The 15,146-nt window shown below is 39.2% G+C and overlaps 1 long non-coding RNA gene across 2 annotated transcripts in view; it reads left to right on the forward strand.

Moving 5' to 3' along the window:
* The first annotated feature begins 4,753 nt into the window (after positions 1-4,753).
* The window catches only part of LOC135320912 (uncharacterized), a 39,803-nt gene continuing 29,410 nt past the window's right edge, over positions 4,754-15,146 (forward strand). For both annotated transcript variants that reach the window (XR_010380287.1, XR_010380286.1), the window contains exons 1-3: positions 4,754-4,957; positions 7,513-7,627; positions 12,573-12,672. This is a non-coding gene — a long non-coding RNA (uncharacterized LOC135320912). The remainder of the gene's footprint in view (positions 4,958-7,512; positions 7,628-12,572; positions 12,673-15,146) is intronic.

A 15,146-nucleotide genomic window follows, 5' to 3' on the forward strand; every position in this document is an offset into this window, starting at 1 on the left:
GCTCTGGTATTTAATACAACATCACCCTCATCCTATACCCTCAACTCTCTTTACTTTGCCCTTTTTACTTTTTTCCATGGTTCCTCTTTCCTAGCATGCCACCTCCTCTGCTGCTCTGTTGTGTGTATTGTCATCTCCACCCCCCACCCCAGCTAGACTCCAACCAAGCTCCGTGAGGACAGGACTTTTGTTTTGTTATTGATCTATTCCAAGTGCCTAGAGTAGTCCTGGGTACATTGTAGGCCGTCAAAAATTATTTGCTGAATAAATTAAAAGGCTATTTTAAAAATGAATCATCCTTTCATTAACAGGTGAGGAAAGGAAGCTGCATGAAGGAAAATAGTGCAGTAAATAATGATATTTGCCTGTTGTACTATGTATGATATATATATATGTGTTTTAGTCTTAATTTGGTATCTCAGTTTCTTAATTTAATAGCTGTATTAAGGTGTAATTTACAGGCCATACAATTCACATATTATAATTGTACAATTCAGCCATTTTAACTATTTCTAGAGTTGTGCAACTGTGTCCTCATAAAGTCCCCTTGTGTCCATCCATATGCAGTTCGCCCTCCCCTCAGTGGCACCCTGATTTTATTTGTTTTTGTTTTTTTGGCAATCACATCTGAAAAGAATAATTTACACAGCAGTACTAATATAGCTTTGCACTTTTAGAAATGACACACTTAAATATGAAATCAGGAGTCATTGCTGAATGTAGGCAGCAGTATCAGACATCGGTGAGAAGAATGGACTTGAGTGTCAGACTGGCTGCGATATTACCCAGCTCCACCATTTACCAAGTTACCCAAATTATTTTCTGTCTCAAGCTCTATGTCTGTTATATGGGTGTAATAATAGCAGCTTACAGAGTTGTGAGGATTAAGCAAACAGGGAAACAAAATTTAGTATAGTGGCCAGCTTATGTTATTACCTAAGAAATAGCCTTGCAGGTAGAGAGCAAAATTCAAATCAGTTTCTAAAGTATGTGTAAAATATGATCCAGTTCCTGCCTGGTTTGTAAACACATATGCCTACTGCAGAATGTAAAAGCAGGCTAATTTCCAACAGAAAAGATCATTTCTCAGCATTTCTTTCAAAGGTAGTTGCAAAATAATTTTTACTAAATTTTCTGTGCCCATCTCTGACAGAGCTTTGACACCAGGGAGGTAATTATCTACATTTTTGTTAAAATGATGCTGACCATCAGGAAGTGTTCCGAATTATATTTTAGCCTTTATGTTGGGAAATATTGTGAAACTTCTTCTAAATTAATGGAGGAGGGGCATTCATTGTAGCTCTTGTAGCCTGATAAGGCTTCTCTAAATTATCTTTTTTTAAATTTTAATTAAAGTAATTAATTAATTTTTTGCAGGGGGTGGTAATTAGGTTTTTATTTATTTTATTTTTATAAGAAGTTCTGGGGATTGAACCCAGGCCCTTGTGCATGCTAAGAATATGATCTTTCACTTGAGCTATACTCCCCTAAATTATCTTTAATAAGGTCTTTTTCTCTGTTTTGTTATTTTCTTTTATGTACAGATGCACAAAGCAGGGTCATCAGAAGCCTCTCAATTCCAAAGATGATTATAGTGAAAAACATTGCACAGTGACAGTGAATCCTTGGAATATGAAGAAAGATTGTAAAGTCCTGAATGAATTAAGAAGGAATTGTTACATTAACTTACATGTAACCATGGCTCTCTTACCTTTATTTTTCACTTTATAATGAAGATATTCCTCACCCGTCAAGGTTGCTTTGTTAGATATAGGGAATATCTAAAGCCTTTTCTGGAAGTTTTTTAAATAAATAAGAGCAGGTAATTTATCAGAAGTGTGAATGGTGTAATCTGCTCTGTCTAGTATGGTAGCCACCAGCCACATGTGGCTATTGTGAATTGAGATGTTCTATAAGTGGAAAATACATAATAGATTTTCAAGACTTCGTACAACAATAATAATGTAAAATATTTATTAAAAGTTTTCAAAGTGTTAATCACACTTTTGAAATGATAGTATATTGGATATTTTGGGATAAATATAATTATTCCTGGAATTAAGTACACTTGTTCCTTTTTATTGTCTAAATGGGATTACTGGAAAATTGTGACTTGCACTATGTTTCTATTGACAGTGCTGGCTTCTAACTTATTGCAAATAATATGAAAAAAACTTTGATTAAGTATTTTATAATTGAGTAGTTGATTTCCATCATATTATTTTCAGGTGTACAACACAGAGGCTCAACATCTTTATATATTATATTCCATTTAATGTCACCATAAAATAATGGCTATATTTCCCTGTGCTGTATGATACAGCCCTATAACCTATCCATTTTATACATAGTACTTTTTACCTCTCAATCCCTTACCCCCTTCCTGCCTCCCTCTCCTCCTTCTCCCCATTGGTAACCACCAGTCTGTTCTGTGTACCTGTGAGTCTATTTCTGTTTTATTATAGTAATTAATTTGTTTTATTTTTTAGATATACATATAAGTTAATAAATAGAATATTTGTTTTTCTTTCTCTGACATATTTCACTTAGCATAATACCCTGTAGGTCCATCCATGTTATTGCAAAAGACATTATTTAATTTTTTAATGGCTGAGCAGTATTCCATTGTGTGTGTGTGTGTTCATGTGTATATATGTGTGTGTATATGCGTGTATATATGTAAATATACATATATATATAATATACCACAACTTCTTTATCCAATCATCTGCCAGTGAACATTTGGGTTGTTTCAGTGTGTTGGCTATTGTAAATAGTGCTGCTGTGAACACTGGGGTGCATGTGTCTTTTTGAATTATATTTTTCTCCAGACATATACCCATGAATGGGATTGCTGGATCACACGGAAGTATATTTTCAGTTTTTTAAGGAAACTCTATACTGTCCTCCATGGTGGCTGCAACATTTACATTCCCACCAACCGAGTAGGAGGGTTCCTTTTTCTCTTAAAAGGTCAAAAATTCTCTACATTTATATACTTTCCTTACAGTTTAGGACACAATTTGGCAAAAGCCAGATAGAATTTAATAGGAGTAAATACAGTATTTTTTCAAATGTCCATGCATTATGGATAGATATGTTATTGATGAGTTGGTTCCCTATTTTTGTAGATGCAGAAGTTTTTATAGCTTCACAGACATTTCAGTCTTGCAGAAAGAAAAATGTCTTTGCATTTTGCTGAACTTGTCCGGGTGGCTTTATGGAATTTGGTCCAGGCCTGCAGAGGTGAATACACATCCAAACCTGAACCATTTGAATGTCTGCAAGATTTTAAGAGTCTAGAATGTCAGATCTGGACTATAACTCTGGTGAATGACATCAGTGAGTGGACTAAAGAAAACTCCATTTGAGTGCAAAGCCTTTCATAAGCCAAAAAAGGCTTTGAAATTGTGGCAAAGCCAGAGACTTTTGTGCACCACATATGGCCACAAACCCATGGGGACAACCACAGGCCTTCTGGAGTGCCAAGGGAATTCCATGTGAGGAGTCCAGCACTCAAAGGAATCCAACAAGTCCCTGCCAGCCAGAGCACCTTCATTGCTACTGTGGTATTTTGAGCAAATGTCTTTTCTTCAGGTTCAAATTGGTTTGTTGTTTTTTTTTTAATAAAAGAAAATCAAACAACTTCTTGTTCCCTTGGTGAAAGTAAAAGCCTAACATTTTCTGATTTCTTTTGACAGAGAAAACTTGAGCCTATGAATCTAAACTCATCTGTGATGGTCTGCAGCTGGGAGCAAGCAGATCAGTGTCAGTCCCTTTGCAGCCATTGGCTGGGAGCCTGCATGTTCCCTGGACTGATATTTGAAACATGTCACCCTAGCCGTGCCTTCGCTCTGGACTGGGAGGCGAGTCAGTCAGAATCTGCATTATGGAATGTATTTTTCAGATCCAAAGCTACGAGATCTTTTTTAATAGCCAGAGAATGTAGTCATAAATATATCTATTAATGTATTTATGCAAGAACAATTTTAAAGTTTTTTTATTATAAAAATTTCCCCCAAAATTGAAAATGAAAGAACATTGGAATTAAAATCCAATGGAATTAAAAACAGTGGAATTAAAAATCATCTGTACCTTAGTTATACATAAAGAATCTTAAAATCCTTCTAAACATTTTTTTGTTCAAATGTAGATATTTTTCCCTTCCAAAAATGAAAATTATTATTTCACATTTTTTTCTTTTTCCTTTTATTATATATTCCATATTAATAAATATAATTCTTTTAAATCCCTTTTAATGGCTGTTTAACATTATATTGAACAGATATGTAAATAGTCCTAGGTTTAAGAAATTTAAAAAATTGTCATTACAGTGCCCCTGCAAAGAATTTTTTCGTGTTTCTATTCTTAGTTACTAATTTGGACTAAAAGTTAACAAGTTTACTTTTCTTCATCTAAAACATTGGTTATTTTATGAATGAATTGTAAGGATTTTAAATAACTTTTCAGTAATTTCAACAAAGAAATTAACTTTAATGCAAAAATGTATGGTGGTTTGCAAATCTATTTTCATTATATCTTCACTTTTACCAGTGTCATATCTGTGTGTGTTTGCACAAGTGCTTTAACTACCAGCAATGTAAGAAAAATCTGTGTACTAAAAATGTGAAAATAGTTTCCTGGTTTGTGTTTTCATTCTCCCAATATAGGTTTTGGATGACAAGCTTGTATTTGCAAATGTACACACCCTGTGGGAGGTGATCTGTACATACGCTGAGATAGTGTACATAAAATTGCCTCTGAATCCCAATCATCTGAAAACCGTGTCCTCAGCCTTTGATACCTTCAGCTGTTTTATGAAAGTCCTCCAAGTGGATGAAAGTATCAACAACCGGAACAAGAGTTTTTCATTGCCCTATTTGAGAAGAGCTGCGTGAACGACTTTTATATTCAGGATAGAGATACATTCATCAATCCAACCACCAGGAGCCGCACTGTAAGTCTAAACCGAGTTTAGCTGCTGTCTTGGGGGTGATTTAGAACCTGCTGTTGAATTATAAGTGATTTGGTTTTGTTGGTTTGGTTTGGTTTTTAAAAGCTGCCCATAAAAATGAAAAAAGAGAAAGAAAAGAAATATGCCTACAGATTCCTGTTAGGATAGTAAACAGTGGCTGGTTATTTACCCTGTATAAACCACACGCTTTCTTAGAATCTATTTAGGTTTACTTCATCCTTTCTCAGATCAAGTATCAAGTAAGGGACAGTTTTAAAAAAAAATTCAGGATTAACTGGCTTGTGAGCTCCGGGATCTGCAAGGCAGCTTTCCCTTCCCATGGTGTAAGTCAAATGGCAGAAATGAAATAAAGCACTTCATGTATCCTCCGGTGTTAACAGGAAAAGGTGAGTCTTCTTGACCTTGTTACTTCCTGGGTAAAATGAAGATAATATGTCAGGAGTCGACAAGCCCATTTAGGGCAGGAACCATGTTGTCTTGTTCACTGCTGAATCCCAGGCACCAGGAAGGCTGAGTTTAACAAGTGGGTGAATGAATGAACTGTATTTCCCCCAGAGTTACCATGTGGGGCAGTGTGGATTAGCATCTAAGAACATAGACACGAGAGGTGAGGGTACAGCTCAAGTGATGGGGCGCATGCTTAGCACGCATAAAGTCCTGGGTTCAGCCCCCAACACCTCCTCTAAAATAGACAAATAACCCTAATTACCTCCCCACCCCCCCACCAGAATTACCTTATTATCTCCCTGACACCAAAAAAAAAAAAAAAAGGTAGAAGTGGCCAAGAGCATAGACTCAGGCTGGAACACTTGTGCTGGTTTCTCGCTGTCTACCTTGTAAAAGTCATTTAGCCTCTGTGTTTATCAAGTTCCTCATCAATAAAATGGGGATAATAATAGTACCCACCTCGTAGAGATGCTATGGGGATTAATGAATCTGCTTGAATTTTAGAACAGCCCTGGCTAATATTAAGTACTATGCATTTGCCAGCTCTTTTCATAATTACTGACAGATGTTATTATCAACCAAAGAAGTATTAGTTCTTTGTAAGGGAAATGCATGTTAGACCATTTCATTTATCATTTTCTGTAATTCAGGCTTTTTCCCTCTGAAATACCATTTTCTGTCTGTGCACTAGTAAATCACAGGGCTTTCCAAATTTCATCTGTCTGAGTTCTTGTCATGATGACAATACTGCAGAGTTTTGACATTTTTTAGGGACTCCATCTGAGATGACAGCAACCCCTCAAATTCAGAAGCACTTCTCTAACTGACAACATCTCGCATGAAATGAAGTTTGTAAAATGTAAGAGCTTCAGACGCTAAATGATGCCATAAATGCAAAGATGTTATATCTAAGCTCTTTAAATAAATCCTGTCATTGAAATAAAGGAAATACTATATTATAGCGCTCTATGACTTTGTTACCTTGCTATCCGTTTATCTGACTCTCTAAGACAAAAGAAAGCAAAGACTGAGATTGATCATTACTACTGTGTGGTACACGTATTTGTGGATGAAGACCATACTGAAATACACTGTCTAAGATACTAAAATGGACACTAAACAGCTGCTTGATGCACATGCATGAACAGAACAGGGAGCTGGTTGCAGGGAGCAGACACTGAGCTTCCTGGATCAGAGACTCAGCATAGCAGTCCAGCCCAGCAGTCCACATGTTTTATATTTATATCCGAGCAAAATTAGCAGTGAGAGTCTGAAATGAACTTTGGGGACACTTGCAAACAGCTGTCATGATTACTAATGTGGGACACCAGGATTCTACAGTGTTTAGTTGGCATCTGCACACAACCATTTCTTTTCCACTAAAGCCTGTTGTAATTGCTGGTTCCACATCCAGGCTGAGGAATCATCTCATGTGTTGTTTGGGAGGGAGGTAAGTGGAGTCAGGACCCATGCTAAGGCTGGGTGGGTAATAATCTGGTTCTAGTACAGGAGAAAGGAAAGTAGGTCAGGTGGGAAGGAGAATGACTGGATTTAAATTTTGTTTCTTGAGTAAGCTAAATATATAACATCATGTCAAGTTTCTTTATTGTTTATATTCCATGTGCTGTCACCGAATAACTACTGAATTGTGGGGACAAAATAGCCTGGGTTTTAGAATTGACCCTGCCCCTAAACAGCCAGAGTCCAGGTTCCTCTGGGTGTCCAAGGAGGGGGCTGCTGCCTCCACTGAAGCAGTTTGGGCACTTGGGTGGCGTAGTTTTTTTTGCTGTGGAAGACTGGCCCGGTTGTAGGACATTAAGCATCTGCAAGGCCCTCACCAGGTACCCACGGTGGTCCCAGGAGTGTAACATCCAAGTGTTCCTTTTCAGCCACGTTTGCAAATGACCCTCAAGGGGTTAGTATTAATCCTCGGTGAGAATTATGAAAAATTATATGGTACCTCCATCCCTTCTGGCAAAGGAGGGCCCCTTATTTACAAATGACCACAAAGTGTTAGCACCACATTTTATTAGCAGAACATGTGAACACGTGGTGACAGTGACGCTCACCTGTTTGCTTCTGCTTCCCAGTGCAACTTCAGCCTCCATCAGAGGACCTCAGCTGCCCCAGCGAACAGGGCCTTCTGTACAGGGAATGTGCTCCTCCTCGAAGCATAGACAAGAAGCAGCCCTTAGATCTCATCAGGTGAGCTGTTGTGGAGGGCACTCCAGTGGGAAGGGCTCAGGGTTGCCCTCATGGCTTCTGAGTGTGACAGTCCTCCGAGAGTGTTACCAACCAGGAAGCTCACAGGAGCTCTGAGCTTTGTTGCCCCAAGTTTTTACTGGAGACTTTATTACAAAGACATGGTTTATTGGGTCACTACTGACATGGCTACCCCACACAATAACTGTAAGTCAAAGCCCTAACATTTGAGCCCCTACCTCTCCTGATGGTCAGTCACTTGTCACAAAGCTCAAAGCCCCACTCCTCTAATCACATGGTTGGTGTCTCTGGCTGGCCAGTCCCCATCCTGAGTTATCTCATGAACACAAGCCATCCAAGGGTCCACCATGAATAGTAAAGACACTCCTATCTTGGGAAATTTCAAGGCTTTAGGGGTTGCCGTCCAGGAACTGGGAACAAAGACCTACCAAATTCTTCATTAAACAGGAGTAAATGTTAGGTTTCACTTAAATTATAAAATAAGAGAAGTATTCTCACTGCTTAGCTCTATCTGCTGTTCGACACCATTTCACTACACCACGTGACTGTAATGTCGCGCTCAGCATGTGTATTCTCAGAGCATCAGCGCCGGCTGCTCCCCGGGAGCTTATGCTGTTTGTGCAAGGCTTCTGGGAGGAGGGAGGCCAAGGACAACTGAGCAAACAAAAATAATCGGGCTAATAAGGAAACAATTTCAGATTGAAATGAAGGAAATAATACAGTGTTGAGATGGGAGACTTGGGGGAAATGGAGTCAAGAAAGCTATCTTTGAGAAGGTTACATGTGAGCTGAGATGGTGATAAGGAGGCTGGTCTTTGAGGATCTGGGATAAGTCACCCCAGGAATAGAGGCAGCTTGTCCATTGCCCCGAGGCACAAATGTGCTCAGCAGGTTTGAGGAGATACTGGAGCCAACGCTGGTGAGAGTGATGAGACGCGAGGTTTAGAAGGGCATCAGGAGCACGGAAAGTAGTGTAGACTCTAAGTGCAGTGAGAAGCAGTCATGATAGTTTAAGCACTAAGGTAATTTTCTCTCACAATTTGCAAAGATAATGTGGAGAATGAATTGCAGGGACCCAGGAAGCAGGGAGGCCTGGTCGGAGGCTCTTGGAGTGGGCCAGATGAGAGATGGTGGGAGCCAGGGAGAATGCGTTTGGGGAGTGGAGCTGACAGGATGCAGTTATGGGCTGGCTGTGGATGGTGAGGAGAAGAGAAGGGTCAAGGTAGCCCCAGGTCGGCCTGGAGCCAGGTGCCTGATCTTCCTAATCTCAGTGCCCCATTCAGATGCCCACCTACTTGGGCAAACCTCTTAACCTTCCAAGTGAGGGTTTTAAATCACTGAAGTCTTTTTGTTTGTTTCACATTTTATGGAAAGATACAAACACGTACAGAAGTAGAGAGAACAGCACAGCCAGCCTGTCTGTATCAGTCACCCATCTCCAGAATTATCAACTCAGAGTCACTGTTGTTGCAACTTTCATCTCCACCTCTTCCCCTCCCCCACTTCGGGATCATTTTGAAGGCAATCCTACGTAGCTTAACCTTTCATTAGTGAAATGACAAGGTCTCTTTCAAATACAATTGGAATATTCATTTTTTTTAGGGTTACAAAATAATTCCCTGATTGTCACAAAAATACACTTTTAAGCAGTTTTGGGGTTGAAATCAGGATCCAGACTAAGTTCACACATTGCAGCTAGCATATCTCTCAAGTGGGTTCTAATCTATAATTTTCCTGTTTCTCATTTTCCTTGAAATTGCTGAGGGATTTCTCTATTTCCTGTTTGGTTGATTTCATTCTCCCCTGTGGTTAGACTTATTTCTCCATCCTATGTATTGGCTTTAGCTAAGTGATTTTATCCTCCCCTAAAAGCTTGATCTGAACGAGGTTCAAATTTGTGCAAGAATATTTGTTATATGAAGTTTTGTACTCCTGTCATAAGGTACATAATGTCCAGTTGACTCTCTTTTTTGTGATGACAGCAGCCAATAATGATTGTCACCCGGGATCATTATTACATAAGGGATTTTATTTCATGTGGTCATACTCTAATTTCCTCCCACAATTATCAGCAGGATCACAGTCATGAAGAGGCACTTTCTCATTAACCCGGATTATCCTGTAGAACAGTTTTAAAACAGGAAGTTTTTATATTTGTAAATATTTAAAGTTGATACATTTTTCTATTGTTTCTAATGTTTTTTTCTAATAGAGGTACTGAAGATTGAATCTAGGACCTTATGCTTGCTGAGCACACACTCTGCCACTGAGTGTACCCCATCCCCCTTGAGATTCATATTTATATGATATATTCCTTCTGTTATTTTTGTTTTATGTTATACAAAATTTGATGGCAGGGCAATGGGTTTGATGGCTATTTAATCATTCTTTATGGGATTTTGGGGTTGGTGTGTGTGTTTGTGTTTGTAAAGAAAACAATTTTCCCACTATTTTAAGTATGTTTTGTGAAGGAAATTATGTTGATCTGTTCCCTTCTCCTGGTCCATGTATTCCCTTGTTGCTTCCCACTAGTGGCCCCTTGAGCTCTGTGACAAGACTAGCATGTCTTTAATCCAGGTTGAAGGAGATCTGAAGAGATTTATTCAAGGAGATGAAATTTGTAGACAGTGAATTGGAAAGTATTGAGAAAGTTATTCATTAGGAGAAGGTATGGGGTTGAATTGTTAAGCGCAGAAAAATCTAAGCTATGAACCACCAAGACAATTATTAACTCCAGGAAAAACAAAGTAGGGAATAAAAAAGTAAGCCTAGCAGACAACTTGCTACAGCTGTGAACAGTCTGTAGAGAGTCCTAATAATGTAAAGCAGGGATACTGAGCTGATCAAAATTATAATGTATTTGTATCAAAAGGTTGGAAGAATGAAGGTTTGGGTGTGTAGAGGAGATGTGGTTTGAAAGAGAGCTTAATATTCATTTTCCAAAATAGAAAGTTAAATAGGTGATACATAAAGCTGAAAAAGTCAGTAGGCTGTGTTACAAGGATATTAGTCAGAAATAGGGAGCTTTTATTCCAAGAGTCAGCAGTAGGAGCTGAACATTGTTGCTTCTGACCAGGAAATGGGGTGGTTGTTGGGAACTGCTCCTTTTTACAATCGGTGTTCGAGAACTGTTTGACTCTTTAATGAATGTATGGTATAAGTTTGATAAAAAGAAATCAAAGCTGAATTTTGAAAAATTGATGTTAAGAATTGGGGTGTTTTTGACAGAGAGAGATAACAATCAGACAAAACTACATTTGAAGGGATCCTCATTATTTCTAGCCTTTCAGCAAGGACTAGGGGGCAGACATCTGTTTAAGGTTCAAAAATTCTTTCTGACATTCTTGCCGACATGTAACCTTTGGAAGTAATGAACTCTCCGTCATTGTAAATATGCAGGCAGAGGCTGCCTGACCAGCTCTCTAACTGTAGCAGGGTGTGTTTACCATTGGCCAGTTGGAGCAAGCAACTTCTAACATTCTTTCAGTTTTGAATGTGGCATTTTCAGGATGGATAGTTGATAAGAATGTATTACAAAAAGCTTAACAAGAAAGAGTCCAAGATATCTCAAACCCATTGCCAGGGTTTTCTCTGCCAGACACCATCCTGAGCCTGCCATCTGTGAGCCAGGCCACAAAGACCAGTCACATGAGAATGAACACACTTTGTCCCTCCTATCTGATTTGGCATCGGGCTCAGCCATTTTCCCCATGGAATGGTCCACGCCCAGGTCTCTGACGATGGAGCTGGTCTCACAGCAGCCCTGTGAGCGCTGGTCCAGCCCTAGGGGTTCCTGCGTGAAGTTTCTCAGGACTCCAGGCTGTTCTCAGAGCTGAGTCCCCCCTAGACTAGGCCCTCGGAGCTCATCTCAGCTCCAGACTGAGCCGGAAGCTTCCGAGAGAACTCAGAGCTGAGGAAAGTCACAGGTTTTACCCAGCACTGCCGCGTCAGCAGTGCTCCAGCTGAGGGAAGTATCAGCAGCAGCAAACACACCTGAGCCGCCGCCTCATTGTTCCGCCTCATCCCTAAGCCCTCTGTGTCTGCCTGTCTGTGTCTGTCTCCCTTTCAGGACCAGCCTGGCACCGCTTCGTGCCCTGACTCCTTTCTTCTAATCTTGCCTCCCTGGCCTGTTCCGTCTACTCCAGATTAACTGAGTAACATTGAAGGGTTTTTGAAACCTAGGAACAGCCGACGTGCTAGATAAAAAGAATACAGGGCAGTTCCTTACTCAGCCACATCCCTCCTGCCCTCTCCCATTCCTACATGAGTTTTATAAATATTTTGTCAGAGAGACATTGCACTCCCAGTTGTTATCATTATCAGCCATTTCCTTATTATCTGTGGTTTACGATGCATTTGCTCCTGGGAAGTTCCCGAGATAAGGCAGACTCAGATGACTGAGCCAGTAGTTGAAGTCCACTTGTGTCAAGCCTGTTAAGAATGATCTTTGGTGGGATTTGTTGAATGTGCCAGACTGTCCAGTGAGTGGTGATGATCCCCTGCATCTGCTCCGGAGTCGGCCTCGTCCCCTCCTTTGCTCTGTTCTCATTTATCTCTCTTCAGCAGGTGAACCAGTGATCTGTATTTCTATGATACGTAAAATACTTCTTATTTCACGGTAGAATTTGGGGGCTGCTGTGAAAGCGCATATGTTTTAAGTGTGAATTGAGTCAGAGGTTTAAACTTAAAGCCCCCTTGATTTAGAATCAGAAATTAGTATGATGGAAGGAGGGTATAACTCAGTGGTAGAGTGAATGCCTTGCATGCATGAGGTACTGGGTTCAATCCCCAATGCCTCCATTTAAAAAACAAATAAATAAACCTATTTATGCCCCACCAAAAAACAAAGAAAAAAGAAATTAACATGAGGATGAAGCTACAGAGTGAATATGTGTGTCTTCTGAAACTACCTTCTGTCTTTCTACAGGAAATTCTACGGAGAGAAGGTCGGAATCTACTTTGCTTGGGCTGGGCTATTACATTCAGATGCTCCTCCTGGCAGCAGTCGTGGGGGTGACTTGCTTTCTGTATGTATATTTTAATCAAAATAACTGTACTTAGAGGTAACTTCTCTTTATTCCTTGTTACCGTGCTTACTTAACTTAGAATGACATTCTCCAGGAGCATCCACGTTGCTGCAAATGGCCCTATATTGTCAGTTTTTATAGCCGAGTGGTTTTCCATTGTATAAATATACCACTTCTTTAGCCAGTCATCCGTTGATGGACATTTAGGCTATCTCCATGTCTTGGCTATTGTAAATAGTGCTGCTATGTATATTGGGGTTGCAGCTGTCATCCTGAAGTAGGGTTCCTTCAGGATATATGCACAGGAGTGGGATTCCTGTGTCATATGGCAATTCTATTCCTAGTCTTTTGAGGAAACTCAATACTGTTTCCACAGTGGCTGCACCAAACTGCATTCCCACCAGAAGTGTCGGAGGTTTCCCTTTGTCCACAGCCTCTCTAGCATATGTCATTTGTGGATTTTTGAATGATGGCCATTCTGACTGGTTTGAGGTGATACCTCATTGTACTTTTGATTTGCATTTCTCTGATAATTAGTGATATTGAGCATTTTTTCATGTGCCCATTGATCATTTGTATATCTTCCTTGGAGAATTGCTTGTTTTGGTCTTCTGCCTATGTTTGGATTGGGTTATTTGGTTGTTTCTTAGTAAGTCATATGAGCTGCTTATATATTCTGGAGATCAAGCCTTTGTTAGTTTCATTTGCAAAAATGTTCTCCCATTCTGTAAGTTGTATTTTGTTTTACTTAAGGTGTCCTTTGCTGTGCAGAAGCTTGTAAGTTTCATTAGGTCCCATTTGTTTATTCTTGCTTTTATTTCTATTGCTTGGGTAGACTGCCCTAGGGGAAGATTTCTGAGATGTATGTCAGATATTTTGCCTGTATTTTCTCCTAGGAGGTTTATTGTATCTTGTCTTATGTTTATCTTGCTGAAGAGACTATCTTTATTCCATTGTATATTCTTGCCTCCTTTGTTGAATATTAGTTGACCAAAAGTATTTGGGCTCATTTCTGGGCTCTCTATTCTGTTCCATTTGGCTGTATGTCTGTTTTTGTACTAATACCATGCTGTCTTGACGACTGTAAGTCTATAGTATTGTCTCTAGTCTGTGAGAGTTACTCTTCCAGCCTCTTTCTTTTTTTCTTCAGTAATGCCCTGGAAATTCTATGTCTTTGATGGTTCCATATAAATTTTATTGTGATTTGTTCTAGTTCTATGGAATATGTCCAGGTTAATTTGGTAGGGATTGCATTAAATCTGTAGATTGCCTTGGGCAGTGTGACCATTTTAACAATATTGCTTCTTGCAATCAAAGAGCATGGGATACCTTTCCATTTTTTAAAGTCTTCTTTAATTTCCTTCACCAATGCTTTATAGTTTTCTGTGTATAATTCTGTCACGTCTGTGGTTAGATTTATTCCTAGATATTTTATTACTTTGGGTGCTATTTTAAAGGGGATTGTTTCTTTACTTTCTTTTTCTGTTGATTCATCATTTGTGTAAAGAAATGCAACTGATTTTTGAACATTAATCTTGTAACCTGCTACTTTGCTATATTCTTCGATCAGCTCTGGTAGTTTTTGTGTGGACCTTTTAGGGTTTTCTATATATATTGTCATGTCATCTGCATATAGTGACACTTTTACCTCTTCTTTTCCAATTTAGACCCCTTTTACTTCTGTTACTTGCCTGATTGCTGTGGCCAGGACTTCCAAGTCTATGTTGAATAGGAGTGGTGATAGTGGGCATCTTTGACTTGTCCCAGATTTTAGTGGGAATCTTTTGAGGTTTTCACCGTTGAGTGCTATGCTGGCTGTAGGTTTGTCATATATAGCTTTTATGATGTTGAGATATGTTCCCTCAATACCCACTTTGGTGAGAATTTTTATCATAAATGGGTGTTGAATTTTATCAAAAGTTTTCTGCATCTATTGAGATGATCATGTGGTTTTTGTCCTTTCTCTTGTTGATGTGAAGTATTACATTGATTGATTTTCATATGTTGAACCACCCTTGTGTCCCTGAGATGAACCCCACTTGAGCATGATGTATTATTTTTTTATGTGCTGTTGGATTTTATTTACTAGTATTTTGGTAAGGATTTTTTCATCTGTGTTCATCAGTGATATTGGTCTGTAATTCTCTTTTTTGGTGGTGTCTTTGCCTGGTTTTGGTATCAGGGTAATGGTGGCTTCATAGAATGAGTTTGGGAATATTCCTTCTTTTCAATCTTCTGGAAGAGTTTGAGAAGGACTGGTATGAGTTCTTCTTTGTATGTGTGGTAGAACTCCCTGGTGAAGCTGTCCAGTCCTGGACTTTTATTTGTAGGGAAGTTTTTTATTGTTAATTCAATTTCATTCCTAGTGATCCATTTGTTCAAGTGGATAGTTTCTTCTTGATTCAGTCTTAGTGGACTGTATGTTTCCAGAAACTTGTCCATCTCCTCTAGGTTATCCACTTTTCCATGTAGTT

This window comes from Camelus dromedarius, unplaced genomic scaffold, assembly GCF_036321535.1.
Source record: "Camelus dromedarius isolate mCamDro1 unplaced genomic scaffold, mCamDro1.pat HAP1_SCAFFOLD_164, whole genome shotgun sequence".
Lineage (NCBI taxonomy): Eukaryota > Metazoa > Chordata > Mammalia > Artiodactyla > Camelidae > Camelus > Camelus dromedarius.